General features: G+C 53.1%; 1 protein-coding gene and 1 pseudogene across 1 annotated transcript in view; one reads left to right on the top strand and one right to left on the bottom strand.

The window, feature by feature from the left end:
• NSD2 (nuclear receptor binding SET domain protein 2) overlaps positions 1–12455 on the top strand; it is a 94790-nt gene that overhangs the window by 119 nt on the left and 82216 nt on the right. The window lies entirely within an intron of this gene.
• Positions 5775–6248, bottom strand: LOC102998163 (40S ribosomal protein S23-like; annotated as a pseudogene).

Below are 12455 nucleotides of genomic sequence, written 5' to 3'. Positions count from 1 at the left end.
GGCCGCAGGGGCTCGGGGAGCCGGCGGCGCATGCGTGCTGGGTCCTTCCGCGTCCGGGCGGCGGCGGCTGCGTGAGGCTTGGTGTGCGGCGGAAGCGAGCCCCGCGCCGACTGGCGGCAGATACCTCCGGGACGTTTGGGGACCGTCCCCGCCGGGGGCTGAGGGGCGTCGGCGGCCGGGCCTCTCTGGCCGAGCCCCCGGTCGGCCTCCGCCCCGTCCCGGGCCGCCGCTCGCAACACCAAGGGCCCCGGCTTCCGGGCGGCGCCCCCAGTGCCGCTGACCGCTCGAGCGTCTGCTCCCGGGCGGGAAAGACCCGGCAGCCGTGACCTTTGGGCCTCACCTTCCCCTTCCCTAAATGCGGTCACTTGGTCGTGAAGGGTCGATGAGTTGACGCAGGGAAAGCAGGCTGGGGGCATGTGGGGCTCGGCGGCTCGTGGGGCCCCGCGGTCGCCTCCCCAGCAGGTCACGCCCACCGGCCTGCACCTCAGTCCTTACCCCGGGACTCCCCACCCTGCTTCCCACCCCCCGGCCTTTGCCGCTCTCAGGCCCTGCTCCGCCTGGAAGTTCTTTGCAGTCCTTCTCGCGTCCTCTGCCTGTCTGTCTTGTTCGCGGGTGTGACCCCAGGGCGCTGCTTGGCGAGGTCCTGCAGTGCACACTCAGCGCGCATGTGTGTTGTGCGGTGCAGGAGTGTGGAACTCCTGATCGCAGCAGGCGCCCGTCTTCAGGGGCTGCTTGGACGGCAGTCTGCCTAGGAGGCTCCCGCAGCACTCAGCCCTCACTGTCTGGAGGAAGTAGCCTGCCTGCGGTGGTTTTCCTGAACCTGCCTGAGCCAGAACTGCCAGGTGCTGGATCGGGATAGGCCTAGAGTCCCCGCCTCAGGTGGCGCCGGTCAGTGCAGGGCACTTTGAAGATGACATGAAGTGCCTGTATTGGCCCTGGGCAGTGAGCGCTGTAGACTTAGAATGCAGGGCTAATCTAAGCTCACAGATGCCTGACACCCAGGCCTCCACTGCCAACAAACCATAAAGCCAGGCTCCTACCCGTGCCTCGGGAGGGCGAGGGGAAGGGGGGGAGTCACAAGGAAGGACAGTCCTTGGGCTAGGCCTGAGCCAGGGCCAACAGGCGCTCAGGGTTGGACAGGATGGGACTTTTAACGCCCAGAGTGTAGGAGCATGCTGGTCTTAGTACTAGTAACTGACATTGGCCCTGAGCTCCTGAGGGCTCTGTCCCAAAGCTGTCCAGGGGCAGAGAGGGAGGCCGTACAGGGGGCCCGAGGATCAAAGCTGGTCCCTGATAATGCTTCAGGGTTCCAGCTGGCCCGAGACAGGGCAGAGCATGAGGCAGTGACCGACCAATGGGCATGAGTGTCCGTCTGTTTGCAGGACTTTGAATAACAACACTGCTCACTGCCCTTGGGTGACTCACCCCTGGCCCAGCCAGGTGGGGTGGGAAGGAGAAACCAAAAACCAGGTCTTTGTAGAGCGGTGAGGGTGCTGTGTCTGGGGCTTCTGGGCAACCTGGGCAGGGTGGAGTTTTAGAGAAATTCATTTTTCAACAATCAATAACTTTATTGGGTTTCCTGGTTATCAGAAGAACATATGCTCACTGTAGCCATTCAGGTCTATAAAAATAAGTATAAAGAAACGAGTAGAAATCTGGCATCCTGCGGGCTTGTCATGCACACCGTTAAAGCCAGATGAAAGGCTGCCTTCCTGCCCTGCGTCCCTTCATGCAAGAAGAACGCAGTACAAGAACGCAGAATCATGGTGCAGCGAGTTTGTTTTAAAATTATGAACTCTTTCTGCCTTTTTTTTTCTCTCTTTTTGGGGGGCTCCCTTTTCTTCTTCCCTGTGCTCCCCACATACTGTACATAAACTTCTATAGTCACTGCGCATTTACACAAGTGACAGAGTCGAGAAAAACAAGGTGGGATGTCCAGGCAGCACAAATGCCCCAGTTAGGGAGGTTAGAGAATCGGGTTAGGAATCAGGTTAAGGAGTCAGGTTAGAGATCACGTAAGGTTAGGGATGAAATTAGGGACCCGATTAGGGGGTTCAGATTATAGATCAGCTTAGGGAATCAGGTTAGGGGGCAGGGTACCAGAGGAGGCCTGGGCAGGGCTGTGTGCTGTGCTCCTGCCACGCCTAGGTGCAGGGCAAGCAGAACTGGACTGGGCCATGTTGGGGTTTGGCCCAGAGGTGTGATGAAGGAAGAAAGGGACAGTGGGGTCAAGGTGTGTGTGCAATAGAGTGGCTTATATAAGGCTTGACCAGGAAGCTCAAACTGGGGAGGAGGGGAAGGGGGGAGGAGGGGAAGGGGGGAGGAGGTGGGGGCGGCCTGGGACAGAGGAAGGTGGCAGGATCATCGGCCTGTGGGGCCTGCTGGGCCTGAAGGGAGTTTGGAGTCGGGTACCAGAGCAAGTGAGCTGGCCAGAGAGGGATGCTTACAACAGGGGTGGTGGGCGTGGCTTGAACCTGTGGGCCGAGGCAAGGGGTAGGGTGTGAGCCCAGGGGAAGAGCCCGAGGTGAGGCTGGAGGGCAAGGTCCTTGAGGAGAGGGGCCAGGTGCCTTTGAGCACCACGGGGAGGGGCGTGCCTTCCCCCAGCAGCCTCAGCCAGGTTCGTGCATGGAGCGCACCCTGATCAAGCAAGATGGTGGCTGTGGGCTGGATGTGGGAGGGACATGCATTTGAGTCTTGAGAACCCAAGGGTGGGGTCCATGGACCAAGGTTGCACCTACTGGTTCCTCAGAGCAACACCCACCCTCTCCTTGCCTCTTCATAGCGGAACCCTGGGTTTACTGAAAAATCTTTTTGCAAACCTTTAAAATTAAAAGTTTTAATATTAAAATTAAAATTAATGTTACTTCAATGTGTGTGTAGTGAAGCGGCCACGTCCCAGGTGTACAGTCTGAAGCGTTTTTCCACTGTACACACACCCGTGCCGCCCTCACTCCAATCACAGCAGAAGGCCGCCAGCCCTGCAGCAGCCTCCCCACACACCCCCCCCGATGTCCCCCCTTCTCAGAGATAAACTCTACTACGACTTCCACCTCAAAATCACTTCTGCCTGTTCTTTCACTCTATATAAATGGAATCAAATTGTGTGTACTTTTCTTTTAATCTGGCTGCTTTCGCTTAGCATTATGTCTATGAAATTCATCAGCACTGTGGGTAACGTTAGTTTGCTGTTCGTCTTTGCTGTGCAATGCCCCATTGTATGACTATACCACAGTTTATCAATGCTGTGGTTGACGGACCCTCCATTTTTGGCCATTCTGACTAACGTTGCCGTTAATATTCTCACACGTGGCTTTGCTGCACACACGTATGCCTTTGACAGTAGAACTGCTGGTCAGAGGGTGTGCTTAAGTTCAACGTTAGTAAGTACTGACAGGTGGTTTCCAGGGTGTTCCTGCCAGCTTACCCGGCCACATCCCCACAGACCCTGGTGCTGTGGTTACTGTGATGGTAATCGCTCCCGAAGGTGGGGGCCTAGGGTGGCTTCGTTTTGCATTCCTTTCATGACTAAGAATTTGGAGGCACTTTTTCATATGCGTTTGAACATTTGGACCTCCTCTTTCATGGAGTGCCTGTGTAAGGCTAGTTTTTTATCCCTTTCTCCATTGGGTCCTCTGCCTTTTTCCTTTTGATTTGTAAGAGTTCTTTGTATACCCTTAGATTATATGCATTTCAAGCATTTTCGCCCATTCAGGATTACCTTTTAAATTCCTAATGGTGTCTTTTGATGAAGAGAAACTCTTGATTTTAATGCTTTAATATCTTTTTTGGTGAATGCTTTTTGTTTTTGGTTTTGGGGTTTATTTATTTATAAATTTATTTATTTATTTTTGGCTGTGTTGGGTCTTCGTTTCTGTGCGAGGGCTTTCTCTAGTTGCGGCGAGCAGGGGCCCCTCTTCATCGCGGTGCGCGGGCCTCTCACTGTCGCGGCCTCTCCCGTTGCGGAGCACATGCTCCACATGCGCAGGCTCAGTAGTTGTGGCTCACGGGCTTAGTTGCTCCGTGGCATGGGGGATCTTCCCAGACCAGGGCTCGAACCCGTGTCCCCTGCATTGGCAGGCAGGTTCTTAACCACTGCGCCACCAGGGAAGCCCTATTTTTTATATGGTGAATGCTTTTTGTGATTGAAGAAATCTTTGTTACCCCAAGGTCCTGAAGATATTTTCATGTTTTATTCTAGAAACTTAATTGTTCTCTCTTTCACATTTAGGCTTATGACAATTTGGAATGGTGTTTGTTTTGTGTGTTGTGAGGCAGGGATCAAGGATTATTTTTCCCCTCTGGTTACAGAATGGATCCAGCACCGTTTATTGAAAAGACCATCTTCCTTCCCCTTCTGTAGGCAGAATAATGGTCCTCAAAGATGTCCACATTCCATCCTAATTCTGGAATTTGTGATTATGCAACTTTACACAGAAAAAGGGATTATATGAAGGATCTTCAGATGCAGTTTGCTCTGGATTATCCAGCTGGGCCCAATGTAACCACGAGCGTCCTTAGGAAGGAAAGGTGGAGGAAGAAGTGAGGGGCAGAGGGAGGTCTGACCACAAGGAGGAGATCAGAGTGACACGGTATGAGGGGACTCAAGCAGCCATTGCCAGCTTTGGAGATGGAGAAGGGGCCTTGAGCCAAGGAACGCAAGCAGCCTCTAGAAGCAAAAGGCAAGGAAATGAATTCTCTCCTAGACCCTCCAGAAAGGAATGCAGCCCTGATGACACCTTGATTTTAGTGGATTTCTGACCTACAGAACTTTACGATGATAAATTTGGGTGGTTTTAAGCCACGAAGTTTACAAGAATTTGTTGCAGAAGCAAATAACTAATCCGTCCCACTGAATTACACTCGCACTTTTGTTATAAATCAGGTGGCCACGTGTGCATGGGACTCTATTCTGTGGCTTTTTGATAACTTGAGCCAATACCAAGTGGTTTTAATTACTGTAGCTTATATCTTGTCTTGAAATGTGCTGTCAGACCTGCAGCTTGTTCTTCAAGATTGTTTTGGATGTTCTTTTTTTTTTAAATCAGATTTTAGAAATTAATTTTTAGAACACATATTAATAGCATTCATATATGCAATATAACTTAAGTAGTATTTGTTTTTTTTTTTTTTGGTTGCGCCGGGTCTTAGTTGCAGCAGGCGGGCTCCTTAGTTGTGGCATGCATGTGGGATCTAGTTCCTTGACCAGGGATCAAACCCACATCCCCTGCATTGGAAGGTGGATTCTTAACCACTGCACCACCAGGGAAGTCCCGCAATATAACTTTAGAAGTTTTATTATCACTTATTTGATAATGCTTCCCTGTAACTTAACATGCCAATTAAGCTTAATTAGTTTAATATCTCTCTTTGAGATGTTTAAGGGGCCCTCTGAAAGCTGGATGTTCTTGATGTCCTTTGATGAACGGAAGTTCTTCATTTTAGTACAGTCACATCTTTCCTTTGATAGCTAACAGGTTTTTCCCCTGTCCTTTTAGCAAAATCTTCCCTGACCTAAGGTCAGAAGGGTATTCACTTATATCTCCTACCAAAAGATTTAAAGATTTTCTTTTACTATTTAAGACCTTGATCCATCAAGAGTTTCCAGGAAATTTTGCATGTAGTGTGAGGTACAAGCCCAACTTCATTTTTCTTACCCTACAGATAACGCAGCATTTTCCCAGGCCTCCTTACTGAATGGTCTCTCCTTTCCCCCAATCGGCCGTGGCCCTCTGTCATGTACCCAAGTTCCGTCTGTCCTTCTCTTTTTTTTTTGGCATATGGAAATTTATTACTATCCTGCTTTCATCATCAAAACTTATGATCTTGGTCTTTCCTTCTTGCCTTTGTATAAGGCCAAAAGAGAGGCATTGGCTACTTTGACAACCTTAAAGCGGACTCCAGGAATGTCACCAACAGCATGACCTTTGTGACCAAATCCAGCAACCAGAACTTCATCATTTTCCTCAATAAAATTCAAACAACCATCACTGGGTACAAAGGCTGTGATTTTTTTTGCCATTCTTGATTAACTGAACCCTGACACACTTCCTGATGGCAGAATTTGGCTGTTTGGCTTCAACCCCTGCTTTTTCAAGCACAGTTCCCTTGGCATGAGAAGCACCTCCAAAAGGGTTGGCCTTCAGGGCTGTGCCCAAATGGGCTTTCTTGTACTGTTTATCATGCCACTTCTGGTCTTGTCGGTGGCTATGGAGCTTCCTGGCAGTACGAAGACCGCGACACTTGCCCATCCTGTAGGTGCCACGGGCCTGAGCGAAAGCTATCCTTCTCTTTCATTGGTCAGCTGTTCCCTGTACCACTACGCCGCTCATGGTGGGTCCCCATCAGAGGCACAGCCACCCGGAAGCTAAGGAGGCCCCTGCATGAGACCCAGACAGGTCAGTGTATTCACACGGCTCTTTTCTTTTTTGGATAGGTGGGCAAAAGAGTGATATTTGGATTGCTATTGTTTAAGTCCACTGTCTCTTTCCTCCCTGCCTGCCCCTCTGGTTTGACTATGAAGTGCTTACGTGTGGTTTGCATCCCAAGAGGCTGAATCCTGCTTGGGGCTCACTGAGCTTCTTGGATGTGTAAGTCAATGTTTTTGTCAACTTTGGAAAACTTTTAGCCATCATTTTGGCAAATATTTTTTTTCTGTCCCATTTCTACCTTTTTCTCCTCAGATTCCAACACACGTATGTTAAACCCTTTAATATTGTTTGCCAAGTGCCTGAGACTGTTTATTTTCTTCAACGTTTTTGTCTCTGATTGGATAATTTCTTCTTCAGATTGGATAATTACTGGGACTTCCCTGGTGGCACAGTGCTTAAGAATCCGCCTGCCAATGCAGGGGACACAGGTTCGTTCCCCGGTTCCGGGAAGATCCCACATGCCGCGGGGCAACTAAGCCCGTGCGCCACAACTATTGAGCCAGTGTGCCATGACTACTGAAGCCCACGTGCCACGTGCCAAAAAAAGATTGGATAATTACTATTGGTCTGTCTTTTTAAAAAAATTTATTTATTCACTTGTTTATTTTTGGCTGCGTTGGGTCTTTGTTGCTGCACGCGGGCTTTCTCTAGTAGCGGCGAGCGGGGGCTACTCTTCATTGCGGTGCGCGGGCTTCTCATTGCGGTGGCTTCTCTTGTTGCAGAGCACAGGCTCTAGGCACGCGGGCTTCAGTAGTCGTGGCACATGGGCTCAGTAGTTGTGGCTCACGGGCTCTAGAGCGCAGGCTCAGTAGTTGTAGCGCACGGGCCTAGTTGCTCCGCGGAATGTGGGATCTTCCCAGACCAGGGCTCAAACTCGTGTCCCCTGCATTAGCAGGCAGATTCTTAACTACTGCGCCACCAGGGAAGTCCTATTGGTGTGTCTTTAAATTCATTGACTCTTTCTTCTGTCACCTTCAATCTTCTGTCAAGCCCATCCAGTGATTTTGTCATTTATGTACTTTTCATTTCTAGAACTTTCATTTGTTTTTTTTTAACAGCTTCCATTTTTTCTATTGAGATAGATTCCTTTTCACTCACTAGACCTTTTCACTCACTCACTAATTTTCTTTGAATTATTGAATATCTCAAAACAATGACTTTGAAGTGTCTATCTGTCAAATCTAATAACACTGGGCTCAGGGGTGGTTTCTATTGACTGCTTTTTTCCTTTGATTTTGGCCACATTCTCTCTTTTCTTTGCATGCCTAGAGACTTTTTATTGTATTTTGGTTGTTGTGGATGATATGTTACAGTCTCTAGATTCTGTTATCTTTCTCTGAAAATGAAAACATGTGCTTTCCAAGGCCAGATCACCAGAGACTGAAGCTTCTGCCTTCCTCCCCTTTGGATTCCCGCTCTGGGGGAGGCCAGCCCCCATGTTAGGAGGACACTTGAGCAGTCCCTGGAGAGGCCCAAGTGGGGAAGAACTGAGGCCTCCTGCCAATGACCAGCACCACCTGAGTAAAGCATCTCAGCAGCCCATCCACAACCCCAGTGAAACCGTTATTTTTTTTTAATTTTTTTGGCCTCACCACGCGGCATGCAGGATCCTAGTTCCCCAACCAGGAATCAAACCCGCAGCCCCTGCAGTGGAAGCGTGGAGTCCTAACCACTGGACTGCCAGGGAAGTCCCCCCAGTCAAGCCTTTAGATGATGGAAGCCCTGGGTGACATCTTGTCTGCAACCTCATGGGAGACCTTGAGCCTTGAGCCAGAACCTTCCAGCTCCCCCACTCCCGAATTCCTGACAAAGCAATTGCATGCGATAATCAGTGTTCACTGGCGTTTTGAACCACTGGGTTTTGGGGTCATGTGATATGCAGCAGTAGGTAGTGAGACAGGGTGAGACTGGAGGATGTCTTGCTCCCGGGTGCAGCCCCGGTTCCCAGGGCATGGATCCTGGTATCTCAGCTGCTCAGCCAGGGACGTTCACAGGGCTTGATGAGGCCCCCACTCGGGCCAGGCCAGAGCTCCCACAGCCGTTGTTTTCTGGTCCGTCCGGGGTCCTCACCCCAGCCAAGGGCAGCGGAACATCTTAGACCCCCCTCTACACACTGGCCTCTCCTCCAGTGTCCTCCCCACAGATTCCAGCCGCGTCACTGGCCCTCGGCTCAGTGGTACGGGCTGCCCCACTTGAACTCTGTCCCTCTGTGCCAGGAGGGGTAGAGAGCTGGGTGGGCGGGCAGGGGGCGGTCAAGGCGTGCCTCATAAAGTTCTCTTCCCTGGGGAGCGCAGTCCTGCTCTTCCCTTCCCCCACCACCTGAAAATGGTTGCCTCATCTCTTTTGTCCATGTTATGGTTGTTTACAGTGGGAGGTGCAGTCAGGTCGCAGCTTCTCTGTTATAACCCACAGCAGAAGTCTCAATCAGATTTGCTTTTTAAGAGAGTCTTCTACATTTGTGGGAAAACTGGTGAGCTCTGACTCAAGTCTGGGATTTAGTTAATGGTAATGACCAATTTTGGTGTCTTAGTTTTGACAAAGTTGTGGAAATGTAAGGTGTTGACACTAGGGGAAGCAGGTGGGGGGGACTCTATACTATATCTGCCTCTTTTCTGTAAATGTAAAATTGTTCCAATAAAATAAATAAAAGGACCTGTCTGGCTGGGCGGCAGGGGAAGGAGAGTGGCTCCTAGTGGCCATTCCTGCTGTTCCTGGTCAGTCCCCAACTCAGGCTGGTGAAGCCCCTCATCTGTCCACAACAGAAGCGGTCCAAAGCGCTCCGCAAGCTGTTACCAGCGCTTATATCTCTCGCCGCAGGCCCAGGACTTAGGAAGAACTTTTATTTTCTCCTTTCTGCTGTTCTGGGTTTTAATTTCATGCAATTTTCACAATTAGAAAAAGAAGCGCTGCTTTAGCACAAAACAATGTTTCTTTAGCCAAAGCCTGAGAGAGTGGTGAGCGCTGGCGGAGGGCCCTGCCCTGGCTGGTCCTGGATCTGGGCAGTCCCGTGGAGAATGGGGGTGCAGGGGCCACAGGCGGGGTGTGGGGCAAGGTGGAGGTCACCCGTCTTCTCACCATCGCTCTCCGTTCTCAGGTGTCCTTTCCTTCCCTCCGAGAGACCCGGAACTGCAAAAACCGAGCAGCCCGCCTGGCCGCCGGGTGGAGTGCAGTCGGGGGCGGTCGGGGGCGGCGGGCGTGGCTTCGCGGCGTGTGGCCAATGAGGGAGCGGGACTGCGGGGGGCGGGGCCAGGGCGGAGGGAGCTCTGCGGCCGGCCCGCGGCGCCTCAGGTCCCTAACCCTGTAGCGCCAGCAGCTGCCGCGCCCGGCTCCCACTGTCCGCACCCTGCGGGTTCCGGAGGAGGGCAGCCTGGCAGGTGCGAGCTCGCGCCCTCCGGGGAGGCGGGCTCTGACCCGGCGCAGCCATTCCTGCCTAGCAGCCTCTCCCAAAGGGGACACTGCCCTATTAGTGTCACCATTTCACACACACACAGGCCTTACAACCTGCCCAAGGTCATGCAACTAGGAAGAGAAGGGCTGTGGGTTGAACTGTGTCCCCCCAAAAGGTGTGTTCATAAACTTCCGCCCTGCGAATGTGACCTTATTTGGAAACAGGGTCTTTGCAGATGTCATCAAGTTAAGACGGGGTCATCAGGTGGGCCCTAATCCAATCACTGGTGACCTTACAAGAAGAGAAAACAGAGACCAGTGGACACAGGGAGAAGGCCCTGTGAAGATAGAGCCTGGGAGTGGAGTGATGCTGACTCAAACCAAAGAACACCAAGGACTGTGGCATCACGAGCAGCTAGGGACAGGCAAGGAGAGAGTCTTCCAGAGAGCCTTTGGAGGGAGTGTGACCGTGCACTCACCTTGGTTTCAGGCTTCTGGCGTCCAGAACTGTGAGAGAACAACTTTGTGTTGTTTTGTGGTACTTTGCCAGCAGTCCTCAGGTACCAGTACGGGGAACCAGGACCGGAGGCAGGGCAGTCCATCCCAGGCAGCACTGGCGCCTGGAGATAAACAGGGGCTGTGTGTACCCCCAGGGGACTCAGCCAGCCTGAGAGGGGACCAGGGAAGGCTTCTGGAGAAAGTAGCATCCCCGCTGAGACCTGGCATGGGGATGAGAAGGGGAGAAGTTCAGTTTGGTAACTGTCCAGGGGTGGGTCCATGTGGCTGTCCAAGGGGACACATCCAGTGAGGAGTCAACTTCATTGGCCGGGAGCTCTGGGGAGAGGGCTGGGCTGGAGAGGCAGAGCTGGATGGCCTCTGCATTCCTGAAAGTGGGATGCGAGTCTCACTGAGGAGTGGGCTTGGTGTGAGGGGCACTGGGGAGCCATAGCAGAATTTTAAGCAGGTGGGTGACATGGTCAATTTTGGTTTAGAAAAATTCCCCTGGCTGGGTGTGGAGAATGAACTAAAGGGGGAGAAAGCAGGCGGGGAATCAGTGAGTCGAAAATCTCCTCTTTTTTAAAAAAAATTAATTAATTAATTAATTAATTTATTGTTGGCTGCATTGGGTCTTCGTCGCTGCACGTGGGCTTTCTCTAGTTGTGGCGAGTGGGGGCTACTCTTCGTTGTGGTGCGCGGGCTTCTCATTGTGGTGGCTTCTCTTGTTGCGGAGCACAGGCTCTAGGCGCGCGGGCTTCAGTAGTCGTGGCACGCGGGCTCAGTAGTTGCGGCACACGGACTCTGGAGCACAGGCTCGGTAGTTGTGGCGCACGGGCTTAGTTGCTCCGCGGCATGTGGGATCTTCCCGGACCAGGGCTCGAACCCGTGTCCCTTGCATTGGCAGGCGGATTCTTAACCACTGCTCCACCAGGGAAGCCCCTGAAAACTGCCTCTTATTTCCAAATAAGAAGCTGAACTAAGGCCCTGGTCGGGGGCGGTGGGGGGGGGGCAGGCAGAGTGACAGGGGAGGAGAGGCTGGCTTAGAGGAGGGTTTAGGAAGTGGAATCCTGAGGAGGGGTGAGCCCTAGGCTGGCTTGGGTGGAATCTCCAGGAAGCAGCCTTTGGTGGGGGCGGGGGAGGTGGGGAAGGTGGTCCTGAGGTTGCCCTCAGGACCCGACCATGGTCCTGGGCTGTGGTTTGTTCCTGGAGGTGACCACCGGGACTGATGACAGACACCTTAGGCCTCTCAGGGGCTCCTGTAGGTCAGCCCCAAGGCAGATGGAGAGAGGGGTGGGCAGAGAAGGCGGGGAGGCCTCCTGCTCAGGCCTCCCAGCCAGGACTTGGACGGGGGGCTTCTCAGCAGGGCTTCAGTCTCCAGGTCTCTCTCCCAGCCGACAGGGAGCCCTGCTCAGTGGAGGGTTGGCCCATGTGACCCGAGGGGCTTTACAGCCTGCTGGCTCCTGTGGGCTGGCCCGGTGAACTGCAGTGGTCCTTGGGCTCGGCAGGAGCTGAGGCAGAGCTGGGCCTTTAGAAAGGCAAGTTTCCAGCCTGGGGAACAGAGCGGTCTGGGCTGGGAAGGGGCTGCCGAGAAGGTCTGGGGGTGGGAGGCCCCTGCCACTGCTAGGCCTGGCTCTGGGCCTGTCCTGGGCTGAGAAGGGGGGCCTCTCTCCTCCCCCCCTTGGAGAGAGGGGCCACCTGGGGCACGGGAGGAGGGGCAGCTTGAGACTGCTGGTTTCCACTTGGAAGCCCTCTTTATTTGGCCAGGGATGGAGAAAGGCTGGGGTCAGAGTGCATACATCCCCATGGAAACAGCAATGAGCCTGGCCCCTGGGGGACCCCGGCCCTGGCGGGGGATGCGGAGGCCAAGCCGGCGCTCGGGGGCTCCTTTGGCTAAGGGGCCTGGGTTTTGCCTTGGCAGCAGCTCTTACAGGGAGGTCTGGGCGAGGAGCTGCAGGACCTGTGTCAATGGGGAGCAGGGCGGCAGAGTGGGCTCCAGCCTGGGCCACACAGACATCATGGAGTGGGCAGTGCCTCCTAGAGCCGTATGCCCCGTGGGTGGTAACAGACAGCAGGCAGCCAGAGGTGGCGTGGCTGCAGACCTTGCGGCCAGGGGACTCCCAGCTCCGCTTGACCCCTTGATCT

This window comes from Balaenoptera acutorostrata, chromosome 5 (assembly GCF_949987535.1).
Source record: "Balaenoptera acutorostrata chromosome 5, mBalAcu1.1, whole genome shotgun sequence".
NCBI classification, from domain to species: domain Eukaryota; kingdom Metazoa; phylum Chordata; class Mammalia; order Artiodactyla; family Balaenopteridae; genus Balaenoptera; species Balaenoptera acutorostrata.
The sequence above is the reverse complement of the archived record's forward strand: the minus strand, read 5'-3'. Positions and strand labels throughout refer to the sequence as shown.